Source organism: Sinocyclocheilus anshuiensis, unplaced genomic scaffold, assembly GCF_001515605.1.
Source record: "Sinocyclocheilus anshuiensis isolate Anshui unplaced genomic scaffold, SAMN03320099.WGS_v1.1 scaffold284, whole genome shotgun sequence".
Classification (NCBI taxonomy): Eukaryota; Metazoa; Chordata; class Actinopteri; order Cypriniformes; family Cyprinidae; genus Sinocyclocheilus; species Sinocyclocheilus anshuiensis.
The window spans coordinates 2,654,156-2,673,216 of record NW_015554266.1 but is presented as its reverse complement, the minus strand read 5'-3'; positions in this window follow the sequence as shown (position 1 = coordinate 2,673,216).

Sequence of the window (19,061 nt, the reverse complement as noted above, 5' to 3'; positions counted from 1 at the left end):
AATGTCAAATTATTATTTGTAGAGTGGCCAGCAACACTGCTCTGCATGGGTGATTACAGTTTTTTACGATTGCTTAAGCACAATTTTGAAAACAGGGCCCGGTTTGTCAAAACACTACACACAATTAACACAACCCTACACCAAAGTAGCACAACACTTCAGATCATTTGCAAAATGGAACACTTTTGTCAAAACTATACACAACTTTATAAAAACAATATTTTGTTACCATACGAAACACACACATTTCATATGACTTTAATCTTTTTGAACCAGTTACACACTGCTGTTGCTAACCTAAAACACTTTTAGCAAGTCTAATTCTCAGTGATTAGAGTACTGTAAATGAAGTACACAGAGAAAGTGCAACTATACAATAGTTCACCAAACACTACACAAGACCAATGCTGCAGACTGACGAAAATATCATTGATTTCTCTCCATATACCCAAATCAGTCAACATGGATCTAGCTGGATGTGGCAAGAGAATTTCATCAACATCACAAGCAACTAGGTGTGGTAATTTGACAGTCAGTGCTTTGGAATTGCAAGGAAGTGACATCATGATATACTTCCGTGTCTGATGTATACAAGTGTGTTTAGTGTTTTGCAAATCAGTGTGTAATGTTTTGCAAATAGTGTGAAGCTGACAATGTGCTTACAGTTGTGCAAATCTAGCCTTGTGTTTTGCTCCTTGAGTGTAAGGTTTTGCTAATTGTTGGAAAAGTTAAATTTTAGTTTGTAAGCAATCGTAAAAAACTGTAATGCAAATCTACAGATGAGGGGGAAACGAGGAAGAAGAAAAAAACAATCCCCCTCAGTGACATTATTTTTTTAAAATAAGCATACAATGATAATGGGCATGCAATCTTCTTTGACAAACACTTTCCAATGACAAACATAAACAAACAAATCTTATATTAAGTAGTCTATTTAATATAAGATTTGTTTGTATTATGTTTGTCACTCTTTTTTATGTAAATCTGTTATAGTTAGTGAAACTGTTATGGTTACTGTACATATCTCAAGGATTGGTTTTGGGATCATTGCATGTCTAGATTTTGACACATGTTGTCAGCTTTCCATAGCCTAATGCACATTGGATGCTGATGACATTTCTATGTCACTGAAATTGCCAAGCATCAAAAGTGGTATAAAGAAGTTGATGAAAAAAACTAAATAAGACTTAAGATCGCATCTGGTGCCAATAAAGCTTGTTAAAAAAAAAAGAAAATATATACTGACAATTATGAACTGAAAACTTGTCCTGTTCCCTTTGAAGAGAGAGCTGGTCCACTGTATTTACTGTAATGCAGACTGCAGTCTGCTGTGGATATTGGTCTGCATGTTAAACAGATTCACAGTCCATGTGGATTTTATTGAAGTATTGAACAGGGTCATTATGTCTTCTGATCTGATTGATAAACTAAGGCGAGAATTTCCGTCTCAGCAACATGCAGAAGCAGTTAATGTTTCCCAGGGCAGGCATGTTTCCGATTCAGTTGCTTTTAATGGACCTTCCCTTACTGGTCAGTGGAGTAGAAAAAAAAATATCCATTCATGTTTTACGAGAAAATAGACAGACGGAGAGGGATAGTTAGATCAGAGTTTAAGTATGGTAAATGGTACAATACAAATGTCTAGGTGTGACAGATAACTAGGTGATTTGTGGAACTCTTTAATAATTGGAAACAAATAATTGTTTTAATTCGCATGACTAATCAGAATAATTATGTTAAATAACTATGTTTTTAAAATATGATGACCACACAAACACGAGTACCGAAGACAACACAGGTATACAAGTTATTGGCATATTTTGATGACTAAATGTTTTTAAGTTTGAGTGCATGTTGGTCATGATGTCATGTTGTAAAATGTCACAGTGATGGGTAACATTCTCCCTGTCAGCATACTTACACTGAACCTGCAAAAAATACAACACTGTCTCTCTCAATCTCCTTCTGTCTGCCTCTCACGGTCTCTGTGAGACATACCCATGCACGAGTAATGTGTTTGTGCTTGGTAAATTGCACAGGCTTTTGTCCTGAAGGAATATACATTCAAAACTGTGCATGCCTCATTTCTGACATTCGGCATTTGTAAATATTCCATTTAAATCTGAATATAATATAATGTAATATAATATAATACGGAATGCATTTTTTGTTTTGAGAGTATTGTCAGGTAAAAGATTTTAAACTACAGGATATGACTTGAATAGCTGAAGAAAACCTTTACTGTATGTGTTAATACAACCATTTGTCTGAACACATCAATAGTAGCCTTTGCTTTATTCCCTGTACAGTTGTGACATACTGTTATCAAACTATTTTTCATAACATAAACTACTTTTTAAGGAGAAGTTAGAGTATCCTCTTTTCATGTGATTATAACATTGTCATAATGATTTTGTAAAAAAAAATAAATTTTGTGTATTTGGTGTAATGAAATGTGTTTATGCGGTTTAAGGTTTAAAAAACACATTATTTTCCACATACTGTACATTATTTTTTCTCCTCTATGCCCCGCCTTTCTGAAACGTGTCGATTTTTACAAAGCTCATCGGTCTGAAAACTGACTCTTAACTTTTATAAAGAATATCTCTTTGGATTTGAGACTTTAGTCTTTGCAACTTTACAGATCTTCTTTATGCACCAAGAGCTTGTAACACTCCAAAGAGAAAGGACAAATTGAAATCGCATCATATGACCCCTTTAACACAATTAGTTTAGGTCTGTACAAAAACAAGTAAATTCAAACAAGTAATGTTTTGTTGAACCAATTACAATGAATTTAAGTTACTGTGATAATAAGTAGCAATAAAATGTTAGTAGGTTAAAGACAATTACATTTTTTGGTAACACTTTAGAATAGGGAAACACATATTCACTATTAACTAAGAGTTTTCCATGAACAAACTCCTAATTTGCTGCTTATTAATAGTTAGTTAGTTAGGTTAGTAGTTTTTAAGTTTAGGTATGGGGTGGATTAAGGGATCTAAAATACGGTCATGCAGAATAAGGGATTAATATGTGCTTTATAATTACTAATAAACAGTCAATATGCTAGTAATATGCATGCAATATGCAACTAATTAATAGCGACAATTTGGTCCTTAAAATAAAGTGTTACCCATTTTTTACATGAAACATCAGATGATCTAGTAAGAAATGACTGGTGTTAGTACTGGCATGATCAGTTATTGCTCATTTAGTGAAGCAACACAGATCAAGGGTATAATGTATTCTCTCCCACAACCTACATTTTAGAAATTTGAGTGGATTGAATACAATTAAATTGTGACAAAATGTTCAACAACTGTGTATCTTCAGCTCATTTTAGGGTCATTTCTGCAGTTTGGTGCATTTTATGTCCCCATGAAACAATACTGCATATTTTATTGATTTTTTTTTTCTTTTCTAATCAACTTTCATTCCGTCATGCATGTTTGTCATGAATGGATGTACCCCATTACAGCATCCACATAGTTAAAAAAACAAAAAAAAACAAAAAAGAGCACTTGACATTCCCATGCAGTTTTGAGTATTCGATTTGCTTATATATTTTTGTATATAAAATACAATTTTTGTGATAAATATATATTTTTTTCATGCAAATTAATTAAATTAAATTAAATTAGTTTATGCTACTTACCCTATTTAAGCACCCTAGCATATTTAGTCACCCTAGATCACGTGACTTTCTAGAAGTGACATAATTTCCTCGGACGAAAAACATCTCCAAGAATAAAGTATTAATCATAAAATGTTCTCTCTTGGCAACCCTGAATAGAATAGTAAGTAAATAAGTAAATAAATAAATAAATAAATGCATAAACAAATAAAGTGTTCTTCTTCCTTTACTAATTTTTCTTCATGACAGGGAAGAATGTGAACAGACATGGTCGGACATTGCATACTGAAGCACAGAATACATTATTCCTCTGCTTTGATACACCTGATTTTGAAAGTTCAAGCAGAAAACCAATTATAATGAGCAACATGGACCCTGAAGCCTGTCCATCCACAGCACACATGAAATCCAAAAGAACATGCAAACAGAGAGGTGCAATGTGAGCACAGTAAGCCATCTCTCTATATGAAAAGAGCATTTTCATGGGTTATTTAGTTTGCATGTGAGAGTGACCAGATGACAGAGCTTATTTATACTGTGTAGCACATATCTGTTTCCTGTTTTTATGATGGAACCTCAAACTTAAAGATACCATGAAATGAAAAATTGAAATTTGTGACTTTTAGTATATGCTAGTTTTGAGGTCATCTGTGTGCTAGTGTACTATTAAAAGTATACAAAAACAATAAGGCATATCAACTTACTTGTACACATTTATAACTTACAATGTTTATCTTTTTATGGTCTTTCTTAGAAACCAAAACCAATATGTATGACATCATTTCCAATCCAAAATAAGATTTTGGAACTTTTTAGATTTAGAATAACATCAGAAGTAGTAGTTCTCAGCTGGTAGGTCACCGCTCTGTGCTTTTAAGTTAACATGTAGAATTATAAACAAAATCAATAATGGAATCATTTAAATTGGATACTTCTTTTTCTGTGTGGTGTGTCATTGTCCAGCACAGGTCAGTGACTCAGAGACAAACACAGAGACACATACCTTACATTGCATGCACTCAGACCCAAAAGCAAAGCCACCATGTGTCACAGCTAACCCTGATATGACCCGCAGAGTCCTGACTTACAAGAGTGTGATAATAAGAAAGGAAAGTGTAGAAAACAAAGTGTTTATGGTTATAGAGAGAGAAAGCAAGATACAAAAAAAAACAAAACAGAAAGAGCGAGGAATGTGAAAAAAAAAGACACTAACCCTTTACCAGGGAGAAAGAAAGAGAGTAAGACAGGGGAGGTCAGGAGGGAGGGAGAAATGATTCTGTGATAAAAGGAGGAAAATAAGTCTGATTATCACAAGAGTTGGAAGACGTCAGACAGACAGGCCGGAGTCATCTCAAAACTCAGGAGGAAAGGAAGAAGACAAGAGGTCGCAATTATCCCGGGCAGTTCCTGCGCTACCGGCTACACATGGCCGTAATGTATTCCAACAACACCTGTCTGTGGCATACGGGGAAAATTCTAATTAAGGGAGGAGGGAATTTTGACACATGTGAGGAGCAGATCAATATTTAGCACCATAATCGGCAAATCCTGAAGCTTCCTGATGGTCTTTGCCGTAACAGTCCATTATAACGGGTGTTTTTCCCCCCACCAACTTCAACAGAGTAAATGAATCAAACACTCATCTTTCATCTTCATTTATCCAGAAGACCACAGAAAGAGAGAGGAACAGGAAGAATGCTTTTATTCTTAAAGGCATTCCAAGACATTCCATTGCCTGACTCTCAGATAACATACAATAAAAGGAAACTTAATTGCAATGCTTTCACTAGCTTTGAAGATGTCTGATCACCAACAAATAAGTTTCCAATATAAACCAGTGGATCAAATACTTTGCAATAAAACAAATATTGTTACCATGGAAAATAGGAACTTTGTTTCATTTATTTGCGCAACAGTGAATATTTATCATTAACTCTGTACATCTCTCTGGGTGCCATCACGTTTGTGTAATGTATGCACTCAAATCAAAATAAAGGTTTTAGATTTCCACACAAGTTTCCAGATCAAGTGTTCTATGGCATTTTCAAAAGTTGAAGTAATTTTAACCCAGCATTATTGATATACTGTTATAGCTTTTGTTAATATTTAGAATTAGATTTCTTTTTTTTTTTTTTTTTTAATTGTCTGTTTTCATTTTGAATACTATGTAGTGTACTATGTAGGAATAATTAACCTAAAAATTAAAAATTCTGTCATTATTTACTCACCCTAATATCATTCCAAACCTGTATGCTGTTTACCTGTGGAACACACAAGGATAATTGTTTTTGAAGAATAACTACACAGATCTTGCCTGACTATGAAGGCCAATCCACCTTATGTTGCAACGCGGAAGTAAGCTACTTTCTGTGAGTGTGCGAGACTTCCAATTCTTGACTAGACTAATAACAAAGTAAACGTTAAAACGCTTTGCACTACAAACCAGTGTGTTTATAATTACGACAAAACATTACAATTACATGACAAGAAATTCTAGTTTGCAATATGAAGCAGCAAAACAAGCTGTTTTGTACAGCTAAAAATAACTGGAAGCGGGTGACACCGGGAGCTGACGTTCACATTTTTGTTTTCTTTTTTGTCATATTTAATATTTTTGACTATTTCAGTTATTTATTTATTTTTTTTTTTTTTCAACGGGTTTAGTTTTAGTTAATAGGAATAAACTTGTTTGAAACTGACATACATTTAAAAAAAAGTGGCACTCGTTATGCAAGATGGTGAAAAACAGAGGAACAGAACAGTGGTCAAAGACATTGGTCTTACGCATATGTGGGTGGTACATAATGTGTGAATGACCCCCTAGAGTTACTCAAAAACCTCACAAATCACACAAACATTACTTATGAAATGTGTATTGCACATACACATGCACACCAGATACCATAGAGACAAATTTGTAGCAAGCAAAGTAATAACTTTGAATTTCAGATTCTTAACGTGAGGTCTCCATGACGGAGAGTCCAGTAACAGTGATAATAATCCTAGATGTGAGGGGGGACAGAAATGGAGGAGGGGAAGCAGGATGTCCCCTGCCTGACTCTGTCAGCACATCTACATGTTCCTGTATGTAGCTGACACCAACACCACTGCTTTCTAGCCCGAATCACTCCAATTAAGAGCCGTCCAACTGTGCTGCCAGACACGTACACCAGTGACACCCAATGGTCCATGATCTGTCTCTACCTTGGCATAATGAAGGAATTTTAAAAGCAGGTACACCCTGGAAAACAGGATGACTGCAACCCTAGAACACAGCCTGCAATGTAATATGTGCATTTTGATTTGATTTGCTCCTCAAAATACATACATATACATATTATTTATTTGGTTTCCTGGAGGTAAAAAAGTCAATACTTGTAGTTGTGCCTGAGAATCCTAAATGCACCACGAATCAGTAAGATAGTTCTTTAATCTAATAGAACAAGAGCACATCAGTTGTTAATTCCACACGATTAAATATTTCCAGCATTGACAATGTCTTATTTCCTCTCGTATATCCGTCATTTGTCCTGTTGCGGGGGTAATGGGAATATTTTAAATCTACTGAAATCGAATTTCAAAAGGTCAAAATCTCTTAACAAATTGAGATGAATTCAAACCACTGTGTGATCATTTCCCTACAACACGAAAGATACATTTTACAGGTGCAATCAAAATCTGCTTTTGAGTGTTCAGTCATTTTTATTTGTTTAGTCATTGTTTGCATGAAATAAACCCACTAACAATAATGACAATGCTGCTATGTTTAATTTTAGAAGGATATATATAAACTATATGCTATTATTTATGTAATTGCTACACCCTCAACAGCAGATTCTCATCTTTGGTATACTGTCTGCTGGATAAAGACCACTGTGTGGGACCAGCACCAGGGTCAGATCATTTGTCTCCCTGGTTCTCTCCCTGCATGGTATTATATAGAAGGTGGAATTGTTTATTTTTAATGTCAAAATAAAGTGGTTGCATGTTGTTAAAACTAATCGTATAGTGATATCTTTGTAGGACTGTCGACTCTATAGATCAGTGGCAAAGGAAAGCGAATGTCCGGCGAATATCCCCTAAAAATAACTTTACGGCGCTAGAAAAGCGATTATAAAGAAAATGCAGAGTGTTGCGTTCTTCTGATCTCATCTGCTTGCCTGCATAGTTTGCATCATCAGTAAGGTGTATTCTGAGATGTGAGGTCTTGTTTATATCACTGTATTTGTTCATTGAGGCGCGCTAAGCATCGTTGGGGAATCCTGCACTGTAAAAATGCTACAGTAAAAACCTGTTAACTGGTTAACCGTAAGTTTCCATACTATATACGGTGAATACATGTAATTACATTTAATGTAATTTTACAGTAAAATACTGTTAAAAATACGGTTTTTGGAAGTGAAAAAGAAAAAGCCATTGTGTAATTTAGTGAAAAACTGTAAATTGACACTCCCAGAATTCCCTGCATGACACTTCATATTTGATGTTTTTTTGTTGAAATAACATGTTTCTTCTTAGTTTTTTCTTATCAGTTGTATACATTAGGGTGTACATCTTACATCTAATGTTGTTAAATTAATGTTTATTGCATTATTTCAGTATCATGTGTGTCACCATGATGGGGTTTAATGTTTGTGTCAATGACACTGTGTGCAACTTCTATATATATGTCAGACTCTGTTCCATGTTTTGTGTGTGTCCTGCTCCCCATGTGCCTTCCCATGCCCTTATTTGGTTAGTTTCCTGTTCCTGTCCTGATTAGTTTATTTCATTTGTCCCAGGTGTTTCCCTTGGTTTTATTGCTCCCAGGTGTGTCTCGTCATCCCCTCCTCCTGTGTGTGTGTGTGTATAAAATGTGTTCCCAGTCCCAAGTTCTCTGTCCGCTGTTGTACGTCTTTCTGTGAACGTCTTCGTGTAAACGTCTTCCTGAGTTCGTCTCCCTTGGTTCCTGTAAATAAAGTCTTGGTAACGTATTCTCCAGCGTCTCCTCGTCCCTCGTGTGTGTGCAACGTGACAATATAAGTATTGCCCTCCTCAGCTCATAGAAAAGTTGTTTGTGATGAGCTTTGGTTCATCATGTGACTTTCTCATCACCACCAGTTTTTGGTGGTTATCAGTGCATTACAATGATTCAAAACAGATATTAACACTTCAATATATTGGTTTATTAACATTACATCAGTTAATGTAATACGGTATTGTATTGTGAATTTAAGCTAAGTTTGTAAAACCTAAAATGTTGCTACCATATTTTTTTACGGTGAAGTTCTGGCAACCACAGCTGCCAGTATTTTACCGTAAATGTCACAGATTTTTTTTTACAGTGTGGAGTGTGACATCAGAGGGAAACCCCAGTAATGCAACTCAGAGTCACACAAGCCGTGATATAAAGTTAAGGAAACTAAGCACCCGAAAACAATATCTTAGATGTAATGTTAGTTCTGTATATCAGCGTTGGGTAAAATAGCATTATAATCTCCTTTGGTAGAGAAAGCTGCTTACCTGTGGCTTCACGGGGAAACGAGTAACAGCGAAGATGCTGAATTAAAGGTAAACACAGCTTTTGAGTCTTAATCAGCTTTTCCGCATATACATACTGGCCCTGATAATCATAACTTCTACCGCTTACTCCATTTCTGCAAATGAGTTTTTTGTGAATGAATAGCCTTGTTCGGCGCTGCGCAGAACGATCGCTGTATGACATCAAAGTATCGTTCTGTGCAGCGCCAATGCATCTGGAACAAGCCTAATGACTTGCTCTACCTGTTGCTTCGGTCTTCATAAACACCCACTTGCGCCACCTGCTGGTGAGAGACTAACAGCTGATGCAGAATCATGCATCGGTACTCTACTGCTATTCCTGTAGTTCCCGGATGTGCAATGCTGAATTTTCAGCCAAATTTGAACCACTGAATCAGTGGAAGCGAATTTGTGAAGTGAAATAAAATGGAATGAAAATTGCCTGTCGAATATTATACATCGTATTTTTAAACAGATTGAATATTTGAATAGTGAACTCTGGAAGGTGAACATGAATTATTGAATTTTTAATTATGAAAATGTGTGTGAAATGTATTTGAATTTAAATATTGACAGCTTAAATAAACAACTAGGCTAAGTTAAATTTCAGCCCCAAAAATGCAAGCCCTGAAAAGGCATAAAAATGCAAGCAATGTCAATTCAACATGCTTTTTTTGTTTCAAAGCCATTTGTCATTATTTTACTTCCATACAAGACGTCAACGAACTTCTTCAAAATGACTGATATCATCACAATTGTGCTTAGATTAATATTTATTAGGGAGCTGTCACAACTTTGAGTGCATTTTTTTTAAATTCATACATTGATTCATTCATTCATTCGAGTGTTGTAGTCATGAAATGATGTCTCCCATACTACTAGGTGTATTTATTAACAGGGGTTGAGGTTTTATTTTATTTTATTATTATTATTCGTTTTTTTTTTGTAGTGTAACTGTATTGTATTGTGTATGAGTGTCTGTGTATTGTCTTGACTGATAGTCATCCAAGGAGAACATATATATGTTCCGTGCTGAGTGTGTAAATGTTAACAAAGCTGTTATTTCATAGTGAGCAGTAGCCTATATGTGCTGTGTCTCATATAGAAAAACAATGTTTATGAATAATCTGGAATATTTGCTTCCCTTACTATTTATTTTGTTGTGTTCTTCATTTAAAGTGTTGTCTGTCCTGGTATTGTTATTGAAAAACGTAGTGACAAAGAGGGAGAGAGAGCAAGATATTTTTATTCAAATACTTTTCAAAAGAATGAAGACAGACAAATGAGATGTGCTGATCTGCGAGAGAGAGAGAGAGAGAGAGAGAGAGAGAGAGAGAGATCTAAACATTTTGGAAAGTGACGTTAAAAAGGAGCAATTTGATTGGTCATTCTATTTTTTCAATATTAGGAACAGGAGATCCAAAAGTCAGAAGACAGCAGATACATCAGCATTATCTTGAACTAGTGGACATTACAGAGTGTCAGAGAAGATGGATTTCTGATAGAGAAGATAAATTAGAATGTAGCATAATTGGCTGAGAGAGAAAAATGTATCTCAAGGAGGGGGAGCGAGAGACAGAAGCTCTATTTTAAACCCTAGTGAACTGCATGTGTACTGTCTAGAAACGGAACCTCAGAATGTGATGGATTAGAACACTACATAGTCAGCAAGTCCACATGATTCACAGTTGATTCCAATTGAATTTAATGTTAGCATGCTGCTAAGCTAACAACACTGTAACAAAAGTAATACATATATAGCATATTGGGTAAATTTGTTCATTTTTATTTAAAAACTATTTTATCAATACTTCTAAATTATGTTTTTTTTTCATACCTTTTAGAACAGCATTCACATCGACAACAGCTACTTCTGTCTGAGTAGGCAGCTCACTAGATTTTGGAGTTTGGAGTTGTTTTCGTGAGTTGCTTCTTGTGTAGTGTTGCACAGCACATCTCTGTTGGGGGCACCAATGCCAACAAAAGTGTGTTGTGTGTCACACTTTTGTAACATGTCTGTCATACTGCTTTAACACACACGCTCCAACACCTCCTGATGTGAGAGAAAGACAGAACAAAAAGATGAATATGAGAGACAAAAAGAGAAGCATGGCCTTTAAAAAAAAGAGAGAATAGCACTTCCTGTCTCAGAAGGAAAAACCATATAATTTGCAATAATGGCCCAACAATAGCAGAGTTCTGTGGAGAAATTATAGTGAAAAGTGCTGCTGAGATTTCCTCACTGGCAGAAACAGATCCACAGTAGAAAGAAGTCTTGTATTATTTTTGTATTTGGGTCAAAGACGTTAAGATGTCCGCATCAAAATAAATTGACAAAAGTGTGTTTTACAGAGTGAAAATGCAACTCATGCCAGTTGTGGAGTGACATGACTAACTTAAGAAATGGTGGGGAGACCCATTCATTTAGATTCAGGTAAGACACTTGCAAATTTCATTAGAATGTTAATAGGAAATTAGCACTAGTGTTTGTGCTTTCAGAAAGTTTTGACAGCAGAAAACACTGTAAGACTCGTTAAGAACAAAAAAGGAAGAAATTAGCAGTCAAATTAGTGCTGTGGTCAATATTCCTCAGTACAGGAGAGAGCTAATCAATCAGAACAGTTCACCAATTCATTTTAATTATTCATCAGTTACCACCCACTGGCACACTCCACAATTCCCTCCAAATATGCTATTTCATCATTAAGTGGGGAATAATTATGTCTGTTTGGATAAGCGGAGAGAATTCATCGGCTCTCTCTCCTTTCAATATCTCTCCTCCATCTGCAACCTCTCGAATTGACTGGTCTTGCACAGTTGCAGCCGAACGAGAAAGAGAATTGTTGGTGTCGAGCCGCAGTTTACAAATATGACATCTCCTCTGGTATGGCCGCAGATATGAAATATTGATTTATACGCAGTAAAAGGTCTTATAAAAATGATCACATACACATGAGGGATTAATGCCTGAAAGATCGATAGAAATTTCATTCCTGACGCTGGACTGTCACCTACGGTGAAATGCTAAAATAAAGAAATCAATATTATCTATGAAATGTCAAATTTATTATAATTATGTGGATGAAAGCTGGCCAAGTGGCTCCCGAGAGGCCAGGAGGGATAGGTTACCCTGTTCAGGCTCCCCTCGCGGTTCACACGCTCCGCCTGCCAATTTGAGCGCAATATCGGAGTCGAGGGCTGCCGGCTGCTCTCGGAGGCCAAAGTCCTGCAGGAATATTTAACGGCGTGTTTGGAAAGCCGTGCTCGGGGTTGAGCGGGTTGTAACAGCTGCTGACGTGGGATGACAGTTCTCTCCTTTCCCGATTGAGACCTGCTTGCTCTCCTGCTATCTGTCTCGCAAAGATGATGTCACAGAGGACAAAAGACATGAACGGCATGTCACGAGATGTCAGTGTTGAAGACATATTCCCTTTTAACACTTATTGATTTACTTCTTCGAAAGGGACAACCTCTTTGTCCTCCTAACAACACAGGATTGATGGGAATCCTGTTTATTAACAGCACTTCACTTTATTTTCATATTCAGATTGCTGGTGGCAAAAAATAAGTAAATAAATAAATAAAAATACCGCTTTTTGAGACCTGCATATCAAAGTATATTTTGCATTTAGAACCAAAGCACATACAGAATAGACATCTAGGGGGAAATAAACGTGGAATTAGCATATGCTCTTAATGGACTGGCCTTTGCCGAAGGTTCTCGGGGAGCCGCGGCTGTGAGGAGAGGGCCATGTTCTGGAAAAAGCGAGAAAAGGTCACGTGTCTGCTGTGTTCAGGTGATCACATTTTCCTCCAAACACTTGTGCATTTTCTCCTGGATTCACTGTGAAATATCTCACAACAGAAATGTTTGAAATGATTTATGAGGGAAGGGTCATTGAATGCGCCGTAAGTGAATTTAATTCTGTTGTAAACAATATAAAGATTCAGCAGAATTTTTCTCTAATTATTCTAATTTAGTTTTGTGTTAAGCATATTCCATGCTTAAACCCATTAATGGGGTAGTTCATCCAAAATGTAAGATTCTGTCATCATCATCATCATCATCCTCCTGTTGTTGCAATACTGGCCTTTCTTTCTTCTGTGAAAGAATGATAATTTTCACTCTTATAAACGATTAAAGAAAAACATTTTTCATTCAAATTATTTTTGCATGCTTTATTTCTAATGTTTTATTACATTTTAATAAGTCTTTATGTGTCTGCATACCCCACATGTTTACTCGGTGGTGTGGAATGTGCAGAGATCTTGTTCTCCTCAAACTGTGTATCAGTGTGGCTGCACTAAAATGTCTACACATTTGTGTAGCACAAATATACAGTGCTGAAAAGAGAGAAGACAAGAATTGAGGTGATTGGCAAAAAGGCAAGATTGTAGTCTAAAGCATTGATATGTTAAAACAAATCAAATATGATACATCAGGCTTTGAGGAACGTTTTTTTGTATATCTCTCAATCATCACTGTATTGCACAATAAAAAAAAAGTATAGATTTGTGATACTAAAACTAAGCATAACACTCCAAAGAGAAAAGAAAACTTGAAATCGCATCATATGACCCCTTTAAAACTAATAAGTATGTTTAATGCTGTTGTCTTATACTTGTTTACCAGAATTGGTAACACGTTAGTTTAGTTGCTCATTAGCATGCATTTTACTAGCATATTGGCTGTTTGTTAGTACTTATAAAGCACATAATGTTCTATTCTGCATGACCATATTTCAGATATCTTACCCGGTAACACTTTATTTTAGGGTCTCTTAACTAGTTGCTTATTAGCATGCATATTACTAGAATATTTGCCATTTATTAGTACTAATTAAGCCCATATTAATGCCTTATTCTACAAGACCTTATTCTACATCCCTAATACCTAAACTTAACAACTACCTTACTAACTAAGCAGCAAATTAGGAATTTATTGAGGGAAAAGTCGTAGTTAATAGTGAATAAGTGTTCCCTATTCTAAAGTGTTACCTCTCACCCCATACCACAGCTTGAGAACTACCCTACTAATTATTAATAAGCAGCAAATTAGAGTTTATTGAGGCAAAAGCCGTAGTTAGTGAGAACTGGTCCCTGAAGTGTGACCCCAGAATTATGTTCTCTCAATGAGGATCGATCTGATCCTAAGAGCATAATAGCCCAAGATTTTGGTTTATTATAGGAATTGCTGAAAGTTTAGGAAGTATAGAAAAAAAGGCACAGATTTTACAATAGTGTTCAAATAGTGAAGCTAATAATTTAAACTCCATTTCAGTATTATAAATTATACATTTTGTAACTTTTTAGTAGTGAAGCTGTTTCATTAATGAAGAAACATCAGATGCACAAACAACTTGTATACAGTATGTACTGAGCACATGCCCAGTGCACTGTTTCACAGCTCTGACTAGATTTTCTTGAGAACATTTTGATTTTGTTTCTTAAACAGCGTTTGACATTAAGGATTTTAAAGGTACATAATCTATTCTGAACAGACGTTTGAATCAAATCACTTCTTTTGATTTATCTTCTCATTTACATTTATTTACATTATGAGGTTTAATATCTGAATTCACTAAATAGTTACAGCATGTGATATTACAGCACAGAAGCCTGCCTCTTAATTACAAATCACTCAGAATATAATTTTAAACAGACCCATTTGACACTGGAAATAGTGCTTCAACATACAGGTGCATCTCAATAAATTAGAATGTCATGGAAAAGTTCATTTATTTCAGTAATTCAACTCAAATTGTGAAACTCGTGTATTAATGGCAATGAATGTTTGTGGCTTACCCTCCTTGTGAAGGGTGTCAATGATTGTCTTCTGGAGAACTGTCAGATCAGCAGTCTTCACCATGATTGTGTAGCCTAGTGAACCAAACTGAGAGACCATTTTGAAAGCTCAGGAAATCTTTGCAGGTGTTTTGAATTGATTAGCTGGTTGGCATGTCACCATTTCTAATTTGTTGATATAGTGAATTGGTGGGTTTTTGTTAAATGTGAGCCAAAATCATCACAATTAAAAGAACCAAAGACTTAAACTACTTCAGTCTGTGTGTATTGAATTTATTTAATACACGAGTTTCACAATTTGAGTTGAATTACTGAAATAAATGAACTTTTCCATGACATTCTAATTTATTGAGATGCACCTGTAAGTATTTACTCATTATAAAAGTCATTGCCATTCTTTTCTATAACTCATTCTTACTGAATTGCAGAGACCTCAGACCCTATTATTCGACTCCTACACACACAGTCATGCTCAGCTGTATTATTTCAACTATACAAGTTTAACTGTTAGTTAATTTCAGTAACCACCTGAACATCACCAATAAAACCGGCACAATAACCTGCAGAAAAACACACAAATACACAAGTGCAGGTTTTAGAGGCACCATTAAAGCTCCCAGAAATCCATGAACACTTTATCCTGGATTTTCTCAGTATCCACGTTAACAGATGATGGGACGGACACTTCAGAGAGACCCTTAAGAGCCGACTGAGCCCAAACCCTTATCACACATTTAGAGCCACCCGCTTTACAGATGCCTCGGTCAATTGAACCAATTTAATGCTCTAGATATTAGTAGAGAGAGAGAGAGAGGGATAGAGAGGGAGAGAGAGTAGGTGGAAATGGGACATCTTGTTGTTACAATTCAAAGAGGGCTAAATCGAATTCAGAAAATCAGACCAGGAGAGATAGACAGGATATTTTTCTGCCACCAGGCTTGTAAGGCAGGGTAGAGAGAGAGAGAGAGAGAGTTAAGTGTTAAGGCCCACTGCTGGATGATGGAGATTGCAAACACTGCACTGACAATTGAAAGGTGTAGCATAGAAAAATAATTTAAATAAAGGACTTACCAGAGCCTGTAGGGTGAATAGGACACCTATGCTTTTGTGTTTGTTTGTTTTTCTTCCCCCTGTACAGTTTAGTGAAGATCTGTAGTTTTTTTTTTTCAATCCTGCTCCTGGACAAGCCAATGTCCTGTAAAGTTTAGCTTTAACTTGCCTGCCTGGAAGTGTCTAGTGATCCTGAAGACTTGATTGGCTGGAGCTAAACTCCAGGAACAGTACTGAACACCCCTGGGTTAGGCCATTTGGCATTATATTTATAAAACATTGCCACTGATAAATTATCAGAAAGCACCTCAATTAACCTACCTAAAGGGTTAGTTCACCCAAAAATGAAAATTCTGTCATTAATTACTCACCCTCGTGTTGTTCGAAAACCGTAAGACCTTTGTTCATCTTCGGAACACAATTTAAGATATTTTTGATGAAATCTGAGGGCTCTCTGACCCTCCCATAGACAGCAAGGTAACTACCACTTTCAAGGTCCAGAAAAGTACCAAGATGATCGACAAAGTAGTCCGATGTAATGACGTCATCACGCTGGATCTGGGTCAGCGCTGGTGCCGCCAAATGCTCGCGTCATGATACTGTCGTGAACGCACGTCCAAAGTGACGTGAGAGTCTTTACAGTTGAACCACTGACGTCACACGGACTACTTTGTCGATCATCCTGGTACTTTTCTGGACCTTGAACGTGGAAGTTACCTTGCTGTCTATGGGAGGGTCAGAGAGCCCTCATATTTCATAAAAAATATCTTAAATTGTGTTCCGAAGATGAACAAAGGTCTTACGGGTTTGGAACAACACGAGGGTGAGTAATTAATGACAGAATTTTCATTTTTGGGTGAACTAACCGTTTAACCATGAGGACTAAATAAAAACCCAAAAGTGAGCGAAATCTGACAAAATGTTCTTCTGGGGACGTCCTCATTTGAAAAAAACAAAACGTTTTTTTTTTTTTTTTTTGATGCAGAATGCAGATATTACAGCAATCAGAGTGGATTAGATGTTTTCCTTTTTTTATTATATCTATTGAGATATATTCTGAATCTTCAGAGGAGACCCCGTGAGATTACTAGTGTCTTTTCTTCTCAGGAAAATCTGAAGAATCTGAGAATCTTCTCAAAAATCTATTTAATCTCATTGCTGTTGTGATGGAAATATTTTATGTAATGGAATATAGAATGTTCAGAAAAGGATGCTCAGATCAAAGACCATGCATCTATGATTAAAGAATCTATACTTCCTTAAAAAGTGCTTAAAACAGTAGCACTACCAGTCATATGACTAACCAATGACCAGATCAGAATCACCAATTACAGTGAAGAAGACTTGAGTGACATTGATTTAACTACAAGGTATAAATGTACATGTATCTTTCTTGTTCAGGGAGTCTCTTTTGGTTGTTGTGACCAGTGGGCTCCCAGCAGTGAATAAACTTTTATTCCTGCAAAGAGCAACTTGGGAGCCGTGTCTGGTATATGCTGTGCAGATGAGGAATAGAAGTACTAAAGATTCTACGCTCAGAGGATCACAGCAGAGACAGTAATAGTGTTGGAAGACTATAGACCCGCACTCAGGGTGAGGCAGTAATACTCAGAGTTAGTATTAATGATCCTGTCTCGGACCAGTGTATAAGAAAAACAGAAGAACAACTTATAAAGAAATTAAATAATAATATCACACACTATGTTATACTGTAAAAAAAAAAAACCTATGTGTGTTCTAGATGAATGTCTGCCCATATATTTTAATGTCAGTGTCTGTATGCACTGGCCCTCTGTAAAACCATAATTGTCTCAGAACTCGGAGGTTCAGTTCAGCAGACCAGTTTCACCCCAGCAGCCTTCTTTTCCTCTCCCCTGGATTAGGGTCACCACCCAGCCAATGTGTCTGCCTCTCCCTTCTTTAATGCTGGAACTGAACAGACTCACTCTGATGAGGACCCTCTTCCAATGTGTTGCCTGTACGCTTCTATAAACAGGTCAGTTCAGGGGTCGGCACAATATGGTTGCATTATTCCCCATCCTAAACTTCAAGGGCTGTTGTTCCTCAGGGTAATTTACCTGCGCGTGTGTGTGGAGAGGGTCTGTTGTCTCCAGGGATAAAGGACATTGTATCAGGGTTATACTCTTTCACTGTAATGGCCTGAAGGTTTATGTTACACTAGAGACAAGGTGTCATAATAGACATTGTAAAGAATAGTAAAGTTAATTTGCTTTTTATGAGTCAGTTATTGTTTTTATCCCTTAATTTTACATCCTAGGTTTTTTGTTTGTTTAACTCTCAAAGAAATAAAGTTTAGTGACGTGTGCACCCTTGAGTTTGGTCCTGTAAAAGGAGATGTGTTTGGCAAGAATGAGGAAAAAAAAATTCACAAATGTAATACATCAATAAACAAGTAATAAACAGTAACAAAGAAAATATTAATAAAAAAAAATAATCAAATAAATAAAGCTCTTTGTTTCCTGAGTTTTGTAGGTATACAGCAATGTATTTAGGCTGATTCAGTGATGCTAAATAATATTATATTATTTGAATAAAACCAGTCAAGCTTTGATGTTATTTATTATTTTATTTTTTTCATTGTTTCGACATGTTTTAGAGGCTAAAGCTGGTCAATGCTTCTACAATTCAGTAGTTATTTTATATTTATTCACTGTACATCTACAGTATATATAATAGTTTACTAATTAAATCAGGAGCCAAAATATAATAGTCACCACAAAATTCTTGTCTATTCCATGTATTTCACTTGCACACCAGACACAATTGAACAGCAGTTAATGTGTTACTGTAAGTAAATATGTAACCGTATCTTTAGCTCGTTATCTTTTTTTTACATGAATAATGAACATGGAGACATCCATAAACATCAGCCTCTGTCAGGTTACTTTTGGAAAGTGAATATTCTAATTTGAATAATTTCAACAGCCCTGAACCCATCTACTCGTCACATTATCATCTCTCTTAACGCACACACACACACACACGCACACGCACACACACACACACACACACACACACACACACACAC